This window comes from Xenopus tropicalis, chromosome 3 (genome assembly GCF_000004195.4).
Source record: "Xenopus tropicalis strain Nigerian chromosome 3, UCB_Xtro_10.0, whole genome shotgun sequence".
NCBI lineage: Eukaryota > Metazoa > Chordata > Amphibia > Anura > Pipidae > Xenopus > Xenopus tropicalis.
The window spans coordinates 84,163,930-84,182,118 of NC_030679.2; the positions used below are offsets into that span (position 1 = coordinate 84,163,930).

The window sequence follows — 18,189 nt, forward strand, 5'->3', positions numbered from 1 at the left end:
CTGCCTGAAATGCTGTAAGCACCCCCAGGAATATTAAACATCCGAAAAACTTTCTGCTGCCACTTTGGTTCATGTTTTCTGACATGTTATCACTGGGTTCATGTTCTGTACATGTTCATTTTTAACAATTAATTTGTGGGCATGAGGCATATCATATATTAGTTATATTTCCATAAACATATGAGCGGTTGTAAAGATTCCAATAATATTCCAAACACTTAATATTTAAAGAATAGACATTTGGCCAATTTGTTTCCTACTACATAAGTCAGCTGACATGTAAACCCTGAAAACAAATAATGTAAAACTTTTCTTCTAAGCACTTTAGCAAGTCCGCGACAAATCTCCCTTTTCTCGGGCGACTAATCTCCCCGAAATGCCATCCCACTGGCGAAAATGTAAATTGCCGGTGGGATGGCATATGCGGTTGCCTTGAGAGGAAACTGAAATCGCAGCACCGCGTATGCCATCCCATGGCATTTCGGGGAGATTAGTCACCCGTGAAAAGGGAGATTTGTCGCGGGCATGTGCCGCAGCCCTAATGTGTAGCACTGGCTCTTTCTGAAAGCTGTATAAGACTGAGTGTATTGTTCTAGGTTCCTCCCATTTTCTACAATTTAGTCAATTTCTGAACAGACTGCACAATAAGTAGGGCGTGCTTTGCTCAAACAACCCATTTGGCTATATAGGCTAATCAGTATCCATGGCACCAAAGCTGATAAGCCAAGATAGAATGTCAGGCCAACCAATGGCACAAGTGACTGTATATGAACTGAGTTGGGAATTAGTTCTTCCTCTACATTATGCATGTACAGGTATAGGACACATTATTCAGAATGCTTGGGACCAAGGGTATTCCGGATAAGGGATTTTTTAAACCCAACAGGACTGTTTTGCATCCAATAAGGATTATTTATATCTTAGTTGGGATCAATTACAAGGTACTGTTTTATTACTACAGAGAAAAAGGAAATAATATTAAAATTCAGAATTATTTGATTAAAATGGAGTCTATGGGAGACGGGCTTTCCATAATTTGGGGCTTTCTGGATAACAGGTTTCCAGGTAAGGGATCCCATGCCTGTACAAAGCATCAGTCAGAGTACACTGATCAAAGATGGGGAGCTGCTTTAGACAACTATAAAGGTATGGGTGATTGCTATTGATGCTGTAATATTTTGAGATGCTGCCAAGAAATTGTCAAGACCAGTGGGGGGGGGGGCCACAATGAAGTCTCTGGTTGTAGGATGAATAATGAAATAAATAAATAAATAAAAAAACACCAGCACCACCTGCTGGTCAGTTCACCTGACAAAAGAACATTTCAGAAAAGAAGGAAACTCTTCTGAACACTTTGGGCCAGTGGGCTTTAGGTTCGGATTTTGTGCCTTTTTTGGCACAGAGTGCAGTGGTCCCAACATAGGCGCAGTGATGTCATTGCCCATGCACCAGAGAAGGGCATCAACGTCAGAATGCTCTCAATTAAAGCCAAAGGGAGAAAAAAAATAAAAAAACATTGAAAAAAATATGTTAAATAAGAATCAGTTGAAAAAGTATGGTATTTTTAAATAAAAAAAGGAAAGTCAGAGTGCAGTCAGAATTCCAAAAGCATTGAAAGTACCTGCTCAATGAAATCTCAAAGGCATCACTACCCTATTAAAGAAGCACACACACAGATTATACTGTCCCTAAACATGTATATATGTAATTGAATCTGCCCAGGCTTTAAAAAAAAAAAAACAAGGGTAGCTTGACTACCATTTTAACTAATAATCTTTTGTGGTGAGGGTATGAGAATCATTTATTAACAGAAAGCAAAACATGAAACAAAACCTGACCCGCAAAATCATTGGTGTAAACTAGCTCTAATATAAATAGGCATTTGTGGCAGATAGACTTGCATTGCTTTGTTAATACCAAAAAATACACACCACTGCCAACACTGGAAGACAGGACTGAACCTGTGATCATGCCTGAGAACATGCTGGGTTCCACCTGAGTTCAGTGCTTACATGTACCTGTGTAAATACAGCCCCTAAGGATAAATGGGGTGGGTTTCTTCTTGCGCTCCCCTGCTTTGGAACACAGGAGAACACCACTGCAGTAGAGCTCAGGAAAAAAAATTGTCAGTACGAGCCCTTAGATGTCTTCAAAACAAATGGAAATTACTTTTAAACCTTTGTTTTGCTCACCCTGAATGCCAAGCACATTTTTAGCATATTGTCCTCTTTCTTTTCTGGGGCATTTTCTGAATTTCACATACTGAAGTACAAAAAAGGGGTAAATATATATTTCTGCTTACATCTATGGAAACTAACAATCCACAAGTCATTCATAAATCTAATTGTTTCCCACATAGGTCCACAAGTTAACTCAATAGTTGAACCTAACCACAGAAAAAACATCATAAATATGAAAATTACAAGTCTTTTCCATTCTATGATACCATACATAGGCATGTGGTGCCATGGTATATTCAGTGTGCAAAGTGCAATTTTTTTTGGACACAAATTGCAATGTTTTTAACCTACAATACAGTGTTGTTTATAATGCACAAGTAGGGCGCAAACCTATTTTTTGCACATTATAGCTCTTTTGATTCAATAAAGAGCCCTTATAAACTGGCGGTGATGGAGAGACAAAAACAGCAAAGCTACTGATATTTTAAGAAATATATCCAGTTTGCCCAGCCTCAGCAAAGACATTTTAAGCTCAAATTCTGCTGGTATTCTGGGGTCTGACTCCTGGAGAACTCTTGTTTTTCTTCTTATTAAACTAATTATTTTGCATCAGAACTACAGTACATAGTTACATACTTAATTTAGGTTGAACATTAAATAAACCCAATAGGTTGCCTCCAATATGGATTCAGGCATCTTAGTTAACATCAAGTACAAGGTACTGGCTTATTGTTACAGAGAAAAAGCAAGTATTTTTTTTAATGGTTTGATTAAAAAAGAGTCTGTAGGAGATGGCCTTCCTGTCATTTCGAGCTTTCCAGATAAAATGTTTTCAGATAAGGGATCCCATAGCTATATAACAGAGGGCATGGTCCAAAAATGTGCAACTACCTGGGTACTAAGTTATAATACAACTGAGATATAGTTCAGCGTAAACCTTTAAGCAGAATCCAGCTCACAGGATTACTGTAAGAAATAAGAATTCATTATGCAACACAGACCTTTATCAAAATAATACACTTATCCCCAACCACCAACTAAATAACCCTGCATGGCTCCCCTACACTGCTCACCAGGGTGGTTTAGTATACCGGGAAATTCCTAAAAAAACATTAATGTACCAAACAATGGCACAAGATTCCCCATCAGTAAGCAATAAGTTCAATAACAATACCAGTGATTAGTGATGAGCGAATCTGTCTCATTTCCCTTTGCCGTAAAATTTGCAAAACTTCAGAAAAATTCGTGAAACGCAACTTTTTTGACACGCATGGCTTTTTTATGTGGCGCGCCTATTTTGATGCACCCACACCCAATTTGACACAATCACTACTTTTTTGCTGCGGCCGCAAATTTTGTGCTGCGAAATTTGTGCCCGTCTCATGAAAAAATTGGCTGATAGCGAAATGCTGAATTTTGCTGTTAAAATAGGCAAATATATCATTGGGAAGGTGAGTAGAGATTTATACATACAAGAAGCTCCAGAGGTATGATCGAGATATTACATGCTATTGTACTACAGAGACCTTATCCGCACACCCTAGTACTCCAAAATTATATGCACACTGCTGGAGGGATCGGCACCCTCCAAAACTAGTACAACCACAAAAAAAAGCAAATGGCACTCATGGCTATAAACAAGGGAAAAACCCTTAAAATTTTATTGCGGAGGTGCACCTCCGCAATAAAATTTTAAGGGTTTTTCCCTTGTTTATAGCCCTGAGTGCCATTTGCTTTTTTTTTTTTTGCGAGATATTACATGCCCCACCTCAAAAAGTTCCAGTTGTATAGCCCATTGGAGGATTCTTTTTATATTTATTTGAGCTGACTTTCTTGCAAATAAAATATACTTAATCAGGTTGATCACTAAGACATCACCTGTTTCTTCCTAAAGTAAGATCAGAAACAAAAAGGCAATCATTTTTTATAGCTATTGGAAAAAGATATTGGTTATCACTTTAGATCTAGTGAGGATCATGACATTAGACCACCCTGTCTTTGAAGTAATGTCAGTTTTGTATCAAGTTACAAATACATTAACATATATAAACTAGTTCAAAAGATACTTATTATAACCTTATTTTTAGGCCATCAACTGGGAAGCCCTGCTTTACCTCAACAAGAACCAATGGAATAGGCTTATGGACGATATTCCTGATTTATTTTAGCGCAAATTGTTAAAAGGTAAAATCTTAATTAAGGTAATATGTAAAATCTCCTCTGCATTGTTGGATCAAACGTAATTGTAAATAGTTTTTTTCTTTCATAGAAAACATATGCAGTTTATTTTAAAAACCAAACAAAAATCTAGTACCAAGGCTGATAAAAAAAATTATCCTTTCAGATTAAAAGTTCACAGATATTGTGTGTATCTTGTGAGACACTTGCTTGGACCCTGAGTGTATATCTAGAATCCCTGCCATAAAGCAAAATATGAAATTTTTTGTCCATCAGGCACTAGTACTGGGATGTACCATTCCTTATGTATGTGTAACACCTATTTCAGCTCAATAGCTGTTTTCCCGGACTAATACCAGTAGAACATGGGTTACACTGTACTCTCTTACCCAGAATGGGCCTTCGCTAAGTGGAAGAGGAAGGTGAGGGTGTTGTGCAACTACACCTCTCTTGCTGCTATGCAGAAAAATGAAACCAGAGGGCGCCAGAGGTTCTTGCAAATAACAAAATGATAAGTGTTTATTGAACATCCACAGGGTTTACTTACAATACAGCTTCAGAGGCCATTGGTACATGCAACACATACCGAGTGTATATTCAGACTCACACTCTCCTGCGGGCAGACTGGCAGGAATCTCCCTTCACCTCTGCGACACACCCTGTAGTGGATCCCTCTGGGAATTCTCTATCCTGATTCCCTATTCACTTGGATCCCTACACTACAGGCAATGTGGCCTGGGAGAGCTATCTCCAGAAAACTGCAAATCCTATGCAGGAGCTCATGCTGCTCATTCTAGCTCAGCCCTAACTGCCTTACACTCCTAGAGTGTACTATAAAGGGAGCTACACCTGCCACTATCTAATGGCTCATTCACGGGGCCCTGTTCCCCGACTTCACTGGGCCTGGGCCCATGCCCTGGGCTCTCAGCACACATCCACCTTGTCCCTAAGGTGGAAGCAAACAAACAGGAAGGTGCCACTCCTCTCCCCACACTATACCAAAGTCAGGCAGGAAGTGGTCACTATACCTTCTAACCAATAGCACACATGTTAATGAACTCACTTAGATACATTCCCTTCTGCCCAGCAACTAAGGGAACTGAACCTGTAGGGATTTAAAGCCATAGGGACCATTTAACCCTATGGGTCCCTACATATGTACCAAAACAACTTTTTTTTACAAAGTAAAGTTTTTTCATAGTAAATACTTTTTATGTCATCATGTCTTTAAAGGAGAAGGAAAGGCAAATCTTACACACTGCCCCCTTCAGTGGTTCTCATAGAGTACTTCTTAATTGCTAGGTTTTTTTTCCCTCAAAAATATTTTTTCAGAAAGATATTAGGGTGAAGTCACACGCAGCTACTAGTAGCAGCTACTAGTCATGGCTACTAAAATAGACAATGCTGATCATTTACTGATAATTGTCTCTACGTGTGTTTTAGTAAAGGCAATTTTCAGTATTGTCTACAGCAAGATATTTTCTGGCGTTTAGTAGCCATGAAAAAGTAGCTGCTACTAGTAGCTTAGTGTGTCTTCACCCTTAATGTTGTAAACTCACATGCCAATTAGTAGAACACCGCTGCAATTTTACTAAAGGATACCCTACCTTCTGCTAGTAATTTTTAATGGGCATGCGTCAAACATCCCTCCCACCCCACCCCAGGCTTACGTAACATTATACATGCACTGAGACACACCCAACTCTGTGTTCGCTTGCACTATGGTCCTGCCCGCAGCCCAGTGTAACAGTAACTGACATGAAGGTATCAAGCAATGAGATGCTTTGATTCCTATTGGCTGGGGGCTGTATTATGTACATAATACAGGCAATAGATGACATAAATGACATTATACCCTCTAGAATATTAACACACACATTCTATCCAAAAATGCCCCTGCATGCACCAGCTAATCATATCTTACAGTGTTATATATATATATATATATATATATATATATATATATATATAATACATGTAACCTTATATATAAAGAAAAAAATTTATGTAATCCAAAAAATATCATGCCTGCATGCAATAGCTCTGTGTTATTTCCATATTATAGCAGAGCTACTTAGCAGGACATTATGGCAAGGAAGAGAATGATGAGAACTTCAGAGGCATCTCTTTGCTTGTGTATTTCAGCCATTTGTGCCTTTACCCTCGCTAATTCTTTGTTATGGGTTACAGATCTGGAGACCCTGTGCAATCATAACCTTAAAATAAATTGAGATGTTTTTAATGAGGTTCTTTTCTTCCAATTAGTCCATGTTTTTACATTCTCTTGTAAATGATGTGAAGGTTTTGATTAAAGACTTTAGCCAGATATGGTCTTTCAACTTAAAAACTGAAATTAAGTCATTCAATCATCAACTTGCTTTCCATCAAGGAAATGAATTCTATTCTTAGTTTGCTCAGTACATCTTTTATAGTGTGAGATAAATGTAACTATTTCATTTGAATTATTTTTCATCTTAACATTCTTAAACCAGTTCAAAAGCTCTGAAATTACTAGAACTTGACAACTTGCCAAAATACATTTCTGACCTTTAGCAAATAATTTCACATTGAAGAAGAATACTGGTAAGACCACATGTACACAATGGAACTATTTATCTGTCAAAATGGCAGTGGGATACTTAATATATATTTTATTGCATGTAAATTACTGATTAATTAATATATCAATGCTATATTTTTTAGAACTGAATGCATAATTCAGACTCATGACTTAGAAATCTCATCTTAATCATTTTCTTTTGGTTACAAAAAACATTTAAATTGCATTATGTGTCTCAAAATCTGCACCATTCACAGAAGCTTTGCTTTTTAGCATGTCTCACTTTAATTTCATACATGAAATAATTTGTGACAATGTGTAATGCAGATCTGTAAAAATAAGTTTAATTTTAAAAAGTGAGTTTGTTGTCTTTTTGTACTTGCACACAGAGAAGTGCAAAGTATTTTATCTGAGAATTCTGTAACCACTGGTGCTATGGAATTCTCTCCATGAAGTCAGCTGTACTGTCAGATAATATAGGATACAAATACAGGATTATTGAAAAAAGCAAAAGTTGATCCAGGGACTGGTCCAATTGCCATATGGAGTCAGGAAGGATTTTTTTTATAGTATTAGTGTTGTCCTTGTTTGTTTAACTGACATTAAGGGGCACATTTACTAATCCACGAATCCGAATCACGAATGGGAAAAAATCGTATTGGAAACGAAAATTTCGGAAGATCACAAATATCACAAAAATGCTTACGAAAAAATCGTATTAGTCACGATAATATCGTATTGGCGATCCGAAAGTCACTAAATTTTCGTACTGAACAATTGTAAACAGCGGTAAAACCTTTCCGATTTTTTCGTGCAAACGTACGAAAAAGTCGTGCGGCGTACGAAAAAGTCGTGTGGCATACGAAAAAATCGGCGAAAATACGCTCGGAGCGTTCGTGCTTTTGTAAATGTGCCCCTAAGGGTAAGTAGGAAGTGCTACTATAATAATATAATAATAATAATGGTCAGTTAAAGAAGGGAATTGTTCAACTGCAAGCATTTGTTTTATCTTTTCCCCCCCCCCCAAATTTGATACTTGCTTGGTCTCCAAGAACAGTTAAGACTGTAGGGATGCTTGAAAGTTCATAAAAATCATCCAGTGATTGTAGTTTCTGAGGATTTTCTCTGGAGCTGCCAGTTTTTCCTGAAATGAGGCTTATGCACTAGACTAAACTACAAGTCACAGTCTGAGACAAGCATCACAAAGAAAGGCCTTCCAGGAAGGTTCCACTAGCTAGCGTGAGTCTTGAATTTCTTTGCACAATGTGGGTGTTTACTTTACCATGAAAGGAAATATGTTTGCCAACTAATAATTTCCAACACAGGCATATAATATTCTTTTTCTGTTTTACATTACACTTATTTCATTTCTTAAGAGCACAGAATGGAAAATTTTTAATTTTGTGTGCTAGATAATTGTGCAAATGACACCATATGAGTTAAAGGGAAACTATCTTGAAAGAGAAGATATTCTGCAGTTGAACTATCTCTGCATGGTAACATTCAGTTAGGTTTTGGTAAGTGATTCTGTAGTTTTTAACCCTTTGGGAAACAATTTTGTTTTTATTTATTTTTGTACTCTTCTCTCAGTCTGATAATAGTCCCTTTATATAATATACACTTAAAAAAGAAGAGTTTAGTTATAGTTTAAATAAGCTTTAAGTGACAAGTGGCAGTCAATAACATGTAGAGGATCAGGTAACCCTTTAGCCTGTCTCTGTATGCGACATCATCCAGCCAGGCTGGAGAGCAATCCTATTGGCTGAGAACCCCAATGCACCTCTGGAAAAAAAGGAGGACCAAGGGAGTTGCTTGCTTTGGAGCCAAAACCAAAGAGCAGGCCAGCAGAGGTTATAAAGTAACCCTTGCTGCAGCAGTCAGCCAGATCCAGAGAAGCAGGGAGAAGTGAAAGAGCTGCCAGTGCTTAGCTTGGATCAAGCTCCAACCCTAAAGAGAAGGAGTGTTCTGCATCTTGTTCATGTACTGTGGATGCCTGTTGCCATACTTGTGTGTCCCCTGTGTGAGTACAGGTGTTGAGTTTTTTTTTCCTTTGGTGAGAATGCATATTATCTGCAGCCAGTTGACTTCTTATGCACTCCATGACTTTGAGGGGTCACTTATGATAACCTTATAGGAGTTGCATTTTAATGAAGCTGGAGGGTAAGAAGTTTTCATTTTGACAACAGCAAGAGTGCTACAGGTTAAACATTTAAGTCATTTTCTCCTCCTCTCAGGTGGGGCCTTGAACTTTTTGTTTTGCAAGGGCACAATGTTTTGTTGTGCTTATAATCTGGCCATAACAGATGTTCAGACCCTTATTCGCCATGCAATGATGCTATTATCATGCTTTTTCCTAGCTTGTTGTAATGGGTAATAAAATGTTCGACAGTAGGTCTAGTAGTCATAGCAACCGACCAGATGCTTGCTTTTAAAGGAGAATGAAAGGTACAATCAGTGGGAGATGCCAACATTTTAGGCACCCCCAGTGATTGTAATCACTTACCTGATACCCCAAGTTGGTGCTCGTTAGCGAAAACCTGCATCGACCCAGGGTACCAGAGGGCAAGTGATCATATTCTTTTTTCTGTCTTCACTGCTTGCTCATGGACAGTAGAGTAAAAAGCCAAACTTGTTAGTACTGTGAATTTAATTTCTGTGCTTAACCCTCTTTTTCCACTAAAACTGACTGCCCTAAGCTGACCAACAAACAAGGCTGACCCCCACAGACATGTGCATGGATTTTTCAGTCAAACTATAGAAAAATTGTATGAAATTTAGAGAAGATTTGATCCTAAATTTAATTTCTGTTAAGCACAGAAATTAAATTCACAGTACTAACACGTTTGGCTTTTTACTCTACTGTGCATGAGCAAGCAGTGAAGACAGAAAAAGGAAGAGGATCACTTGCTCTCTGGTACCCTGGGTCGATGCAGGTTTTCGCTAACAAGAGCACCAACTTGGGGTTTCAGGTAAGTGATTACAATCACTGGGGGGTGCCTAAAATGTTGGCATCTCCCACTGATTGTACCTTTCATTCTTCTTTAAAAGCAAGCATCTGGTCGGTTGCTATGACTACTAGACCTACCATAGATCAACTGATCTGATAGCTTCAAATTACATAGCCACTCCTAAACCAACCCCCAAAAAATCAGTGATTACTTAAAAACTTAAAAGTTTACTAGTAATTTTAACAGTAACGGAGACAGTATTGAGATTTTATATTCTGCACCAACATAGGAAGGCAGCATTATATACAGCTAAAAGTATAAAGTTACTCCATGCCTGGTGATTGAAAAACCTTATTTTTAAGAAATTACAAAAAAGACAAAAACAGTTGCGACCCAAAATAACTGTACATTGTCTGAATTACATTGATAATGATCAATTGTTTTTAGAGCAAAACATCAGGTAAAAGTAAAGTGCAGAATGTTCTATGCGTTTTTGGTTGCAAGTTTCATTTCAGACCAGTGTATGGTTTATTTCACATGCATGGGCAGAGCAATGAGCTGTACAGAGCACTGCGTGAAGTAGTTAAAGTGTGCAGGGGCGTGCTTAGGCAGTGGCTGTGGTATGGAGGAGACGGAAGCTTGAGAGCACTGGCATTGTACCGAGATGACAGGGTTCTGATACACATGTCACTGGCTACTGCTGCTTCAGAGTCAAGGTACTTTTCATTTCATCTCACTTCTTTCAACTCTTCCAGATAGGAACAAAAGTACCATTTAAAATCATCTAATTATCAACTTGTTTTACATGTTGTTGATATCTACTGGAGGCTAGAGTCAGACTCCCTTTTTTCTGATAGTGTTACTATGCAAGTACTTGTGCTTTTTCTGCTGTTATCTACATTTTAATAGGCTCAGCACTCACCCATATACAGATTGCTAGTGTTTTCAACATATGTGCAGTGAAAAAAATGATAAATGCAGGCTTTATTGCACATTGAGTGCTCTCCTAGCCAGCTCTGAGGGTATAACATACAAAAGTTGTATCAAGTTTTAAAACCATTCTGTAGTGTTGCTTGTGGATAGTTTCCCAACATAATGTGTATGTGTATATTGTCATCAGACAATGACCCACTGATAAGGTACCAGTTTTTGTCTGCACAGTTTATCTACATGTGTATTTTAAAGGAAGGGCAAGCTAATGAGTATATTGCACCTCTACACTGTTTCATGGTTTCTTTTAGTTATTGTCCCTCTACACTGTTTCATGTTTTGTTTTAGTTTTTGTCCCTAAAGCCAATGTCAATGAATTCTTATGTATGGTGATGACTTTAAGAAAAAAATTAAACACATCAGAAAGCAAGGAAGACATTATATTTTTAATACTATGGCTTATATTAGGCATTTGTGTTGCATGAAGCTAATTGGTGTTTGCTGTGCTTTATTTCTTAATATGGTGCTTTATTTCTTACATATGGTGTGCAATGTATTTATTGTTTTGAACTGGCAGGTATTGTGCAGTTATGTGGGAATTGTCTAGGATTAGTAGGTCTGAAAATTTTTGACTGAAAAAAGTACTGTACACACAACTGTCCATACATTTAGATGTTGGCTGCCTCTCCAAAATTATATGATAACTGATTAACCTTTTGGGAATTACGTTACATGATTATGTTGATTTACTACAGTGGACATTTTTTGAATACCCAGAATTAAGTCCAAAGAGATGTGCCTTTTTCTGTATGCCTTATTACCTGTATTTGGGTACCCCTGGTACATCCCAAAGCTTGCACATCATTCAGAACTAGGAGTGTCAGGGGAACCAAGACATTAGGGTGACTTCTCCTTACCACAGGCTTATGGCAGGTTTTACACACAGGACTCTCTTGCAGGGCCGGAACTAGGGGTAGGCAGAAGAGGCAGCTGCCTAGGGCGCAACGATTGAGGGGCGCCAGGCAGGAGCTACTTTGTGCTACTTTGTCATTGCCTCCACCGCTTGTCATTAGCGGCGGAGGCAATGACCGATCTAATCGCAGGGAGGTGGGCGGAGTTGGCCGACCGGGTTGCCTAGGGCGCCCGGTCGGCTTGGCACGCCTCTGCTCTCTTGCACCTGTCAGCACTTTGTTCTCCAAGCTGCATAGGGCTAGGGGCTAGCACTTTGTATATAGAGCTCTGAGAGTGACAAATGAATGGCCCTTACTGCTTTTAAACTTGCACCTGGCTCTTAATAAATAAGCCCTCACTGTCTCTATTGGTAATTCACTCTAGATGAATACCATTTGAACAAATCAAGGCAAAATATTACGCAGAAAACAATGTTGCACAGAATTACTTTCCTACCAGTAATTAGAAAAATTTGTAAAACTTTTATTTGCACCTTGCTGTTTGTATTGATGGGACTTGATTAAAATAATGAAAAAATAGCCCCATACACAGATGCAGAACTGTTAATAACACCAATTAGATGAAGGAATTGATACATCTTAATGAAAACAATGGGAAACCAGGCCTCAAATCAAACGTAAATAGTTCCCTGTTTCAATAGCGTATAATCATCTTTGTAAGCCTGATCCAGCTTCCTACCATTTAAAGGGACAGTATACACCTAAAAATGCCTTTGCTAAAAATGAGCACATTAAAGGGGACCTTTTTGCCTATTGTTTAAATTTTAAAATATCAATATTTTTGCCATTATAAAGCACTAATTTGAAAGTTGGGCTATTTTCACTGAACTCCCCTCCCCATCTTTTATAAACAGGGCAATTTGTTCAAAGCTCTCAATCTATAAATCCCATACCTTCTCTAAGCAGCAGCCTTTGAGCAGCTAATTATTTTAGTTTTATCAGCTCCTGAAGTTCTTTGGGACCAGAAGTGGCAGGCGTGAAACTGGCTTCATATTCTTGTTTTGTGCCAGAAATAACAAAAACCATAGATATTTCTTAATTAAAACAATAGACAAAATGTTTATTCTATTAATTTGGCTAATGTTAAAAAGGGGTATGACTTTTTAAGTATATCTCCAAAAATCACCTTTTTAGAAAATCTTATCCAACCTCCAATGGAAAAAATCTTTAAATCCACCCAAACATCTGCTGATAAACTTGAATGGGGGGGGCAATTTCTAGCATTTCATCACCTCCATCACCTCCTCATGGAGCTACAAATTGCCATGGTGAGAAATCACTTATAATTGCCCCATGTGCCATTGTCCTTTTCAACAATTACAGCCTTCCAAATACCTACTGCTGACCATTGTTGTGGATAACTGATATCAGTCTGCATATTCAGGCCTTTCCCTCTGTAGCAATAAATGCCAGTTTCCATTACTACTGCAGCTGTGCACACCTGTATATAAAACTGGTTTTTCAAAAAAAAAAGTTACACTTAAGCTTTTTACATTATTTACTGTATGGGACAAGGTTAAAGAGCATGGGAAACCTTTTGTAATGCTCTTGGGCTCTTAGGGGCTGAGGTTATTCTAGCCTGCAGCTTGTTTCTTCTTTCATTTTCAAATTACTTTGTAGGAGGAGTTGAGAACTGAAGATGATATGAGGCAAATGAAAGCACATTGAGAGTGCGTTATTCAGCTGGAGGCAGCAAAATCTGCATTTTATATTTTTAGTTTAATTTAAATCTTATGTACATGGACATGGCCTAGACAAAAAGACATTATTTATCTTTAATTGATTTAACTGATTCCAAGTACTAGCAAGTGAGGGCCCTTACTTCGTCAAACAAGCTACTATTGTAGAAAAAACATATTTTGCAGTGTCATCAGCTTTAGCCAAAGACAAAAGTCACTTAAAAAACCTAAACCTGCCCCCATAATGCTTTACAGTTGCTATAACCTCATGTCTACCCTGAGCTTCCCATGAGAGGTGCACAAACCTAGTTCCTCCTCCCCCCTGGCCACAGCAAAGCCCAATCTCTCCAGCAGGCAAGTCTTCCTTTGTACAGCCATCTCCCCCTCAGCCTTCCACATGTCCTGCCCAAGTCTCTGGAACGTCTATTGAAAATTCCACTGAACCTTAAAGGAGAACTAAAGGTAAAAACTAAGTAAGGTCTATGTAAATACAGCCATAAGCACTCGCAGAAAAGCTACACTCTTCTCTATCAAAAGAAACACAGGATTTCTTGTCTCCTTTTTTGTAAACATTTTCTTCAGTATCAGGCTTCCTCTCCTTTAGAGCTCCTTCAGATTTGGGGCACAAGTCTGTGCAGCTCTCTCCCTTCTCCTGCTCCCCCCTCCAATAAGAATTCAAAAAAACTCACTCCCCCTCCCATAGGAATGTGTGATCTGAGCTACCATCTGCTAGAACTGCAGCAGGAAGCTACAAAGACCAAGCTAAAATGGCAGCTGCTATCTTAAACAAACGGAGGGAGCTTCTAGGGCTCTTTACTCAGGTATAGTAAAGCTTTCTGCAGAATAAATATAGTGTTCTAGGTGTCACTAATGTGATGAATCTATTGGCAGTAAAATGCCAAAATGCCTTTCCCTCTCTTATAAAATAGCTAGCAATAGTACTGCCATCAAGCTGCTTAGCTACTCTAGGTACTATTTTTATAAAGACCTTGTTATATAGACCTACTAGCACAATGCATTCATTAGTTTTTAAATTAAAAGTAAACAAAAATGATAGTACTAATTTGTTTCCTAAACACTACTCAGGAAACTGGCTAGAAGTTTCCATAGGCAGCCATGTAGAAGTAACGTTCTTGAAAGGGGTCACCAAGTGTATAAATGATACATTGTATACTATTTTGAGTGTGAACATTCCTTATAAAGGATATCATATAAACAGACTCCTATGCAATATATAGGAGTTTGTATATTCATATATACCTTAGCATTAATATGCTGACGAGACTGATGTTTGTATTATTTCAATAAGCAAGCTGGGCTGTAGAGACATTTTCTACACTTTCTACCTTTCTTTGTAAACATGTTTTCACAGGTGTCTTTCCAAATATAGGTCAATATTGCAGAACTACAGTAAATGAGCTGCAAAGACCATTGTACAGTCATAGCAATACTTCATCTGGATTTTGCAGTCAAGTCTACCACAGTATCTATTTTTTAATATGAAGATATGTAATATTGTATTACATGGGAAGAGTGCCGAAATGACTCATAGACATATAAATATTGTAGTAGTGTACCATCTCCAGAACTTTACATAACTATATGCTCTATAATAATAACAAAACTCAAAACAGTAAAAATTCATAGTAAAAACTGGAAGTGTAAAAATCAGGACTTCTTAAGATATATTTATATCCAAAAATTGTTTTCATAAAATACCACTTTTTAGCATTTATATTCCGATGGTTATGATGCTGAAGTCCTGTCCTCATGAAGAGAAAAGCTTCCAGAATCATTCATTTCTCTCCTAGAGCAACACTTCTTCATATTCCCTGCCCTATCAGCAAACTACAAACCTCTACATTTCATTTTCTGATAACTAACACCATGTCATCGGAAAGGTAATGATCAAGCTCTAATAAGAAATTTAGCCAGCACAACAAGTATGGTGCAAGCAGGGCTTAGGCCCTGTGTGTTTATTCCATTCCAGCTGTCTGGAATAAACACACAGGGGCTAAGCCCCGCTTGCACCATACTTGTTGTGCTGGCTAAATTTCTTATTGGACTTTATTGGGAGCGCCGACTCTCTGGGCCTTGCACCAAGTACTAAGCATTGGAGGAGGTAAGGGTGTGCTGGTGGAACTTTCTCTTCTATTGAATGATCAAGCTCTGGCATTTTTTTGATTGATTTCCTCTTCACACTAAATAGTTAAATGGACTGATGTCTTCAAATTGATAATCGTCACCCTGGTGATAATGTTAATTAACTGCAAAAATGACTTTTATAATTAGCCCATACTTATTAATATAAAACAATCTCTAAACAGGGCCATCTACCTATCAGAATAGAGTATCCCCAGGCTAATCCCTCCTCTAGGATATACAGAGAGGTAAATACAACCTACTGCCAATGAAAAGAACATTTAGCCTGTGTAAGAAGTCTTTGTATGTCAGATTCCTGCATTGTATCTGGTGACTTTGGCATTGCATTTGTGAGTGTTGGTTGTGATAGGCAATAAGCATTTTACTGCAGTGCTTATATCTAATAAAATGTCCCTATGCAGTCAGGTGTATATTCTGTGTGAATTACTGGGAATCTATCTTGCTATATACACAGTTTAAAGAAATGCCATAAAAAGATATTAGTAAAGTCTTAGACAATTATATTGTGGTTAAGTACAGAGACACAAAAGTTAAGTTTCACTTTGGTTTACAAGCAATGGAAGATGAATTTCAATTTCATGCCAATGTTTTGCAGCCAAAATTATACACAATAAAATCACCCCACTCTCTGGTATGCAAATTCAGGGGTGGGGTCTCATCTAATTTCCAGCCTCAATGACACTTACTATGGCTGGAATGATAAATGATCTGATTTGACATCTTAAAGCCGTAGGATTCACAGCAAATCTATTTGGTACAAAGGGAGTTGATTTAGATAATGCCCTACGCTGTAAAGGGGGACAGTGAGTGGATTTTTTTTTTATTAAACACCATGGCTCCCAATGGTTTTAATGATACTATTATATCCCCAGTCACTTGCCCGTTCCTTCTTGCCTTTGATAAGCTCAAAACACCAAGTGAAATGCAGGCACATTTTTAGAATTGAGCTAGGCAAGTGTCATACTCCCTACGTAGGACTGAGCTGCTATTGTTAATTTAGGGCTTTTAAAAAAATACAACCCAGACAATGTTTCTCTAATTTTGTCAGAATCTGCCTGGTCTAGAACCAGGGACCTTGAATTTGCTGCTTAGTTTACCTACATTTTTGAGCCACAGAAGGCAGTGCAGGTTCAGGTCTGCAATGCTAGTGACTTCTTCCTCCTGCAGATGGAAGTGATTCCCTATTTAAAGGAACAATAACACCAAAAAATTAAAGTGTTTTAAAGTAATTGAAATATAATGTACTGTTGCCCTGCACTGGTGAAACTGGGGTGTTTGCTTCAGGAACACTACTATAGTTTATATAAATAAGCTGCTGTGTAGCCATGGGGGCAGCCATTCAAGCTGGAAAAAAGGAGAAAAGGCACAGGTTACATAGCAGATAACAGATAAGACACCATTGTATTCTACAGGGTTTATCTGTTAGCTGCTATATAACCTGTGCCTTTTCTTCTTTTGAATGGCTGCCCCCATGGCTACACACCAGGGTTTATATAAACTCTAGTAATGTTTCTGAAGCAAACACAAAACTTTTGCCAGTGCAGGGCAGCAGTACATTACATTTTAATTTCTTTGAAATATATACATTTTTTGGTGTAACTGTTCCTTTAAGGGGCTATTAAAATCACCTTCTCCTACCATGTGCTGAATCATTGTGGATAAATTGCATACCATTAACACTTAACGCGTTTCATTCCCTCCTGGAGACTTCACCTCTAATGAAGTCCCATGGAGGGGATGAAACACATTAGGTGGTAGGAGTATGCACTTTATTCACACGTATACTGTACTAATTTCTGCTGTTTTCCTATATGAAAAAATGAACATTTTGTAAATGGACTCAACAAGATGTATTTCTAAAATATAGTGACAAAAACCTGTGTTTACAATTGAGCTCACATGGTTGTACTGTTCTGTATGTTCAAAGATTCACATTCAACAGGTAATATTTTGCTCTCAGCAGCAGGAAATGTACTAACCACACTAGAAATAATGAGCCACAGGAACTATATTAACAAAAGCACTTCTTCAAAGAAGCTTTACACTTATATAACATATGTAGTTATATATCTGGTTTCTATTGTTTGTTTTTAAATCCAGTGCATAATCACTTTTGGATAAAATTTGTACACATTTTGTGAATTAAAATTTGCAGCACATCCATGAGACAAAAGAAGGCAGGATTCATTATGTATTGTTACATGACGTTTTGTGAATTATATAATTTAAGAGAGCAAAATGGCAGAAAAAAGAAAAGAAAACAAGACACCGCCTTTTGTAGGGCTGTCTGAAAGCCTTTTCTTTTCTTTTATTGCAGTCCTGGTGCTGTGAAGGCCTTTAAACCACTGGGTAGCAATGGATTAGGTTTAAAGGAAAATGTAAATATATTCCCTATTGCCAGAGCTAAAACTAAGGGTAGACAGATAAGGCATGTGCCTAAGGTGCAACGGTGTGGGGGACACTTAGCACATACCCCTTCTACCTGCCTTCCCCTACAGTGATGGACTGGCCCACCAGGATACCAGGAAAACTCCCAGTGGGCCCAGGTGTCAGTGGGCCCTCCTGCTACTGACCAATTGG

At 38.1% G+C, this 18,189-nt stretch overlaps 1 protein-coding gene and 1 long non-coding RNA gene across 3 annotated transcripts in view; one reads left to right on the top strand and one right to left on the bottom strand.

The window, feature by feature from the left end:
- The window catches only part of LOC105946852, a 209,489-nt gene that overhangs the window by 126,119 nt on the left and 65,181 nt on the right, over window positions 1-18,189 (bottom strand). The gene's annotated exons all lie outside the window — the stretch shown is intronic.
- prkcq (protein kinase C theta) overlaps window positions 10,502-18,189 on the top strand; it is a 46,643-nt gene continuing 38,955 nt past the window's right edge. Inside the window, exon 1 of the mRNA XM_012958369.3 lies at window positions 10,502-10,582. The gene's annotated coding sequence lies outside the window, so the exon portion shown is untranslated. The remainder of the gene's footprint in view (window positions 10,583-18,189) is intronic.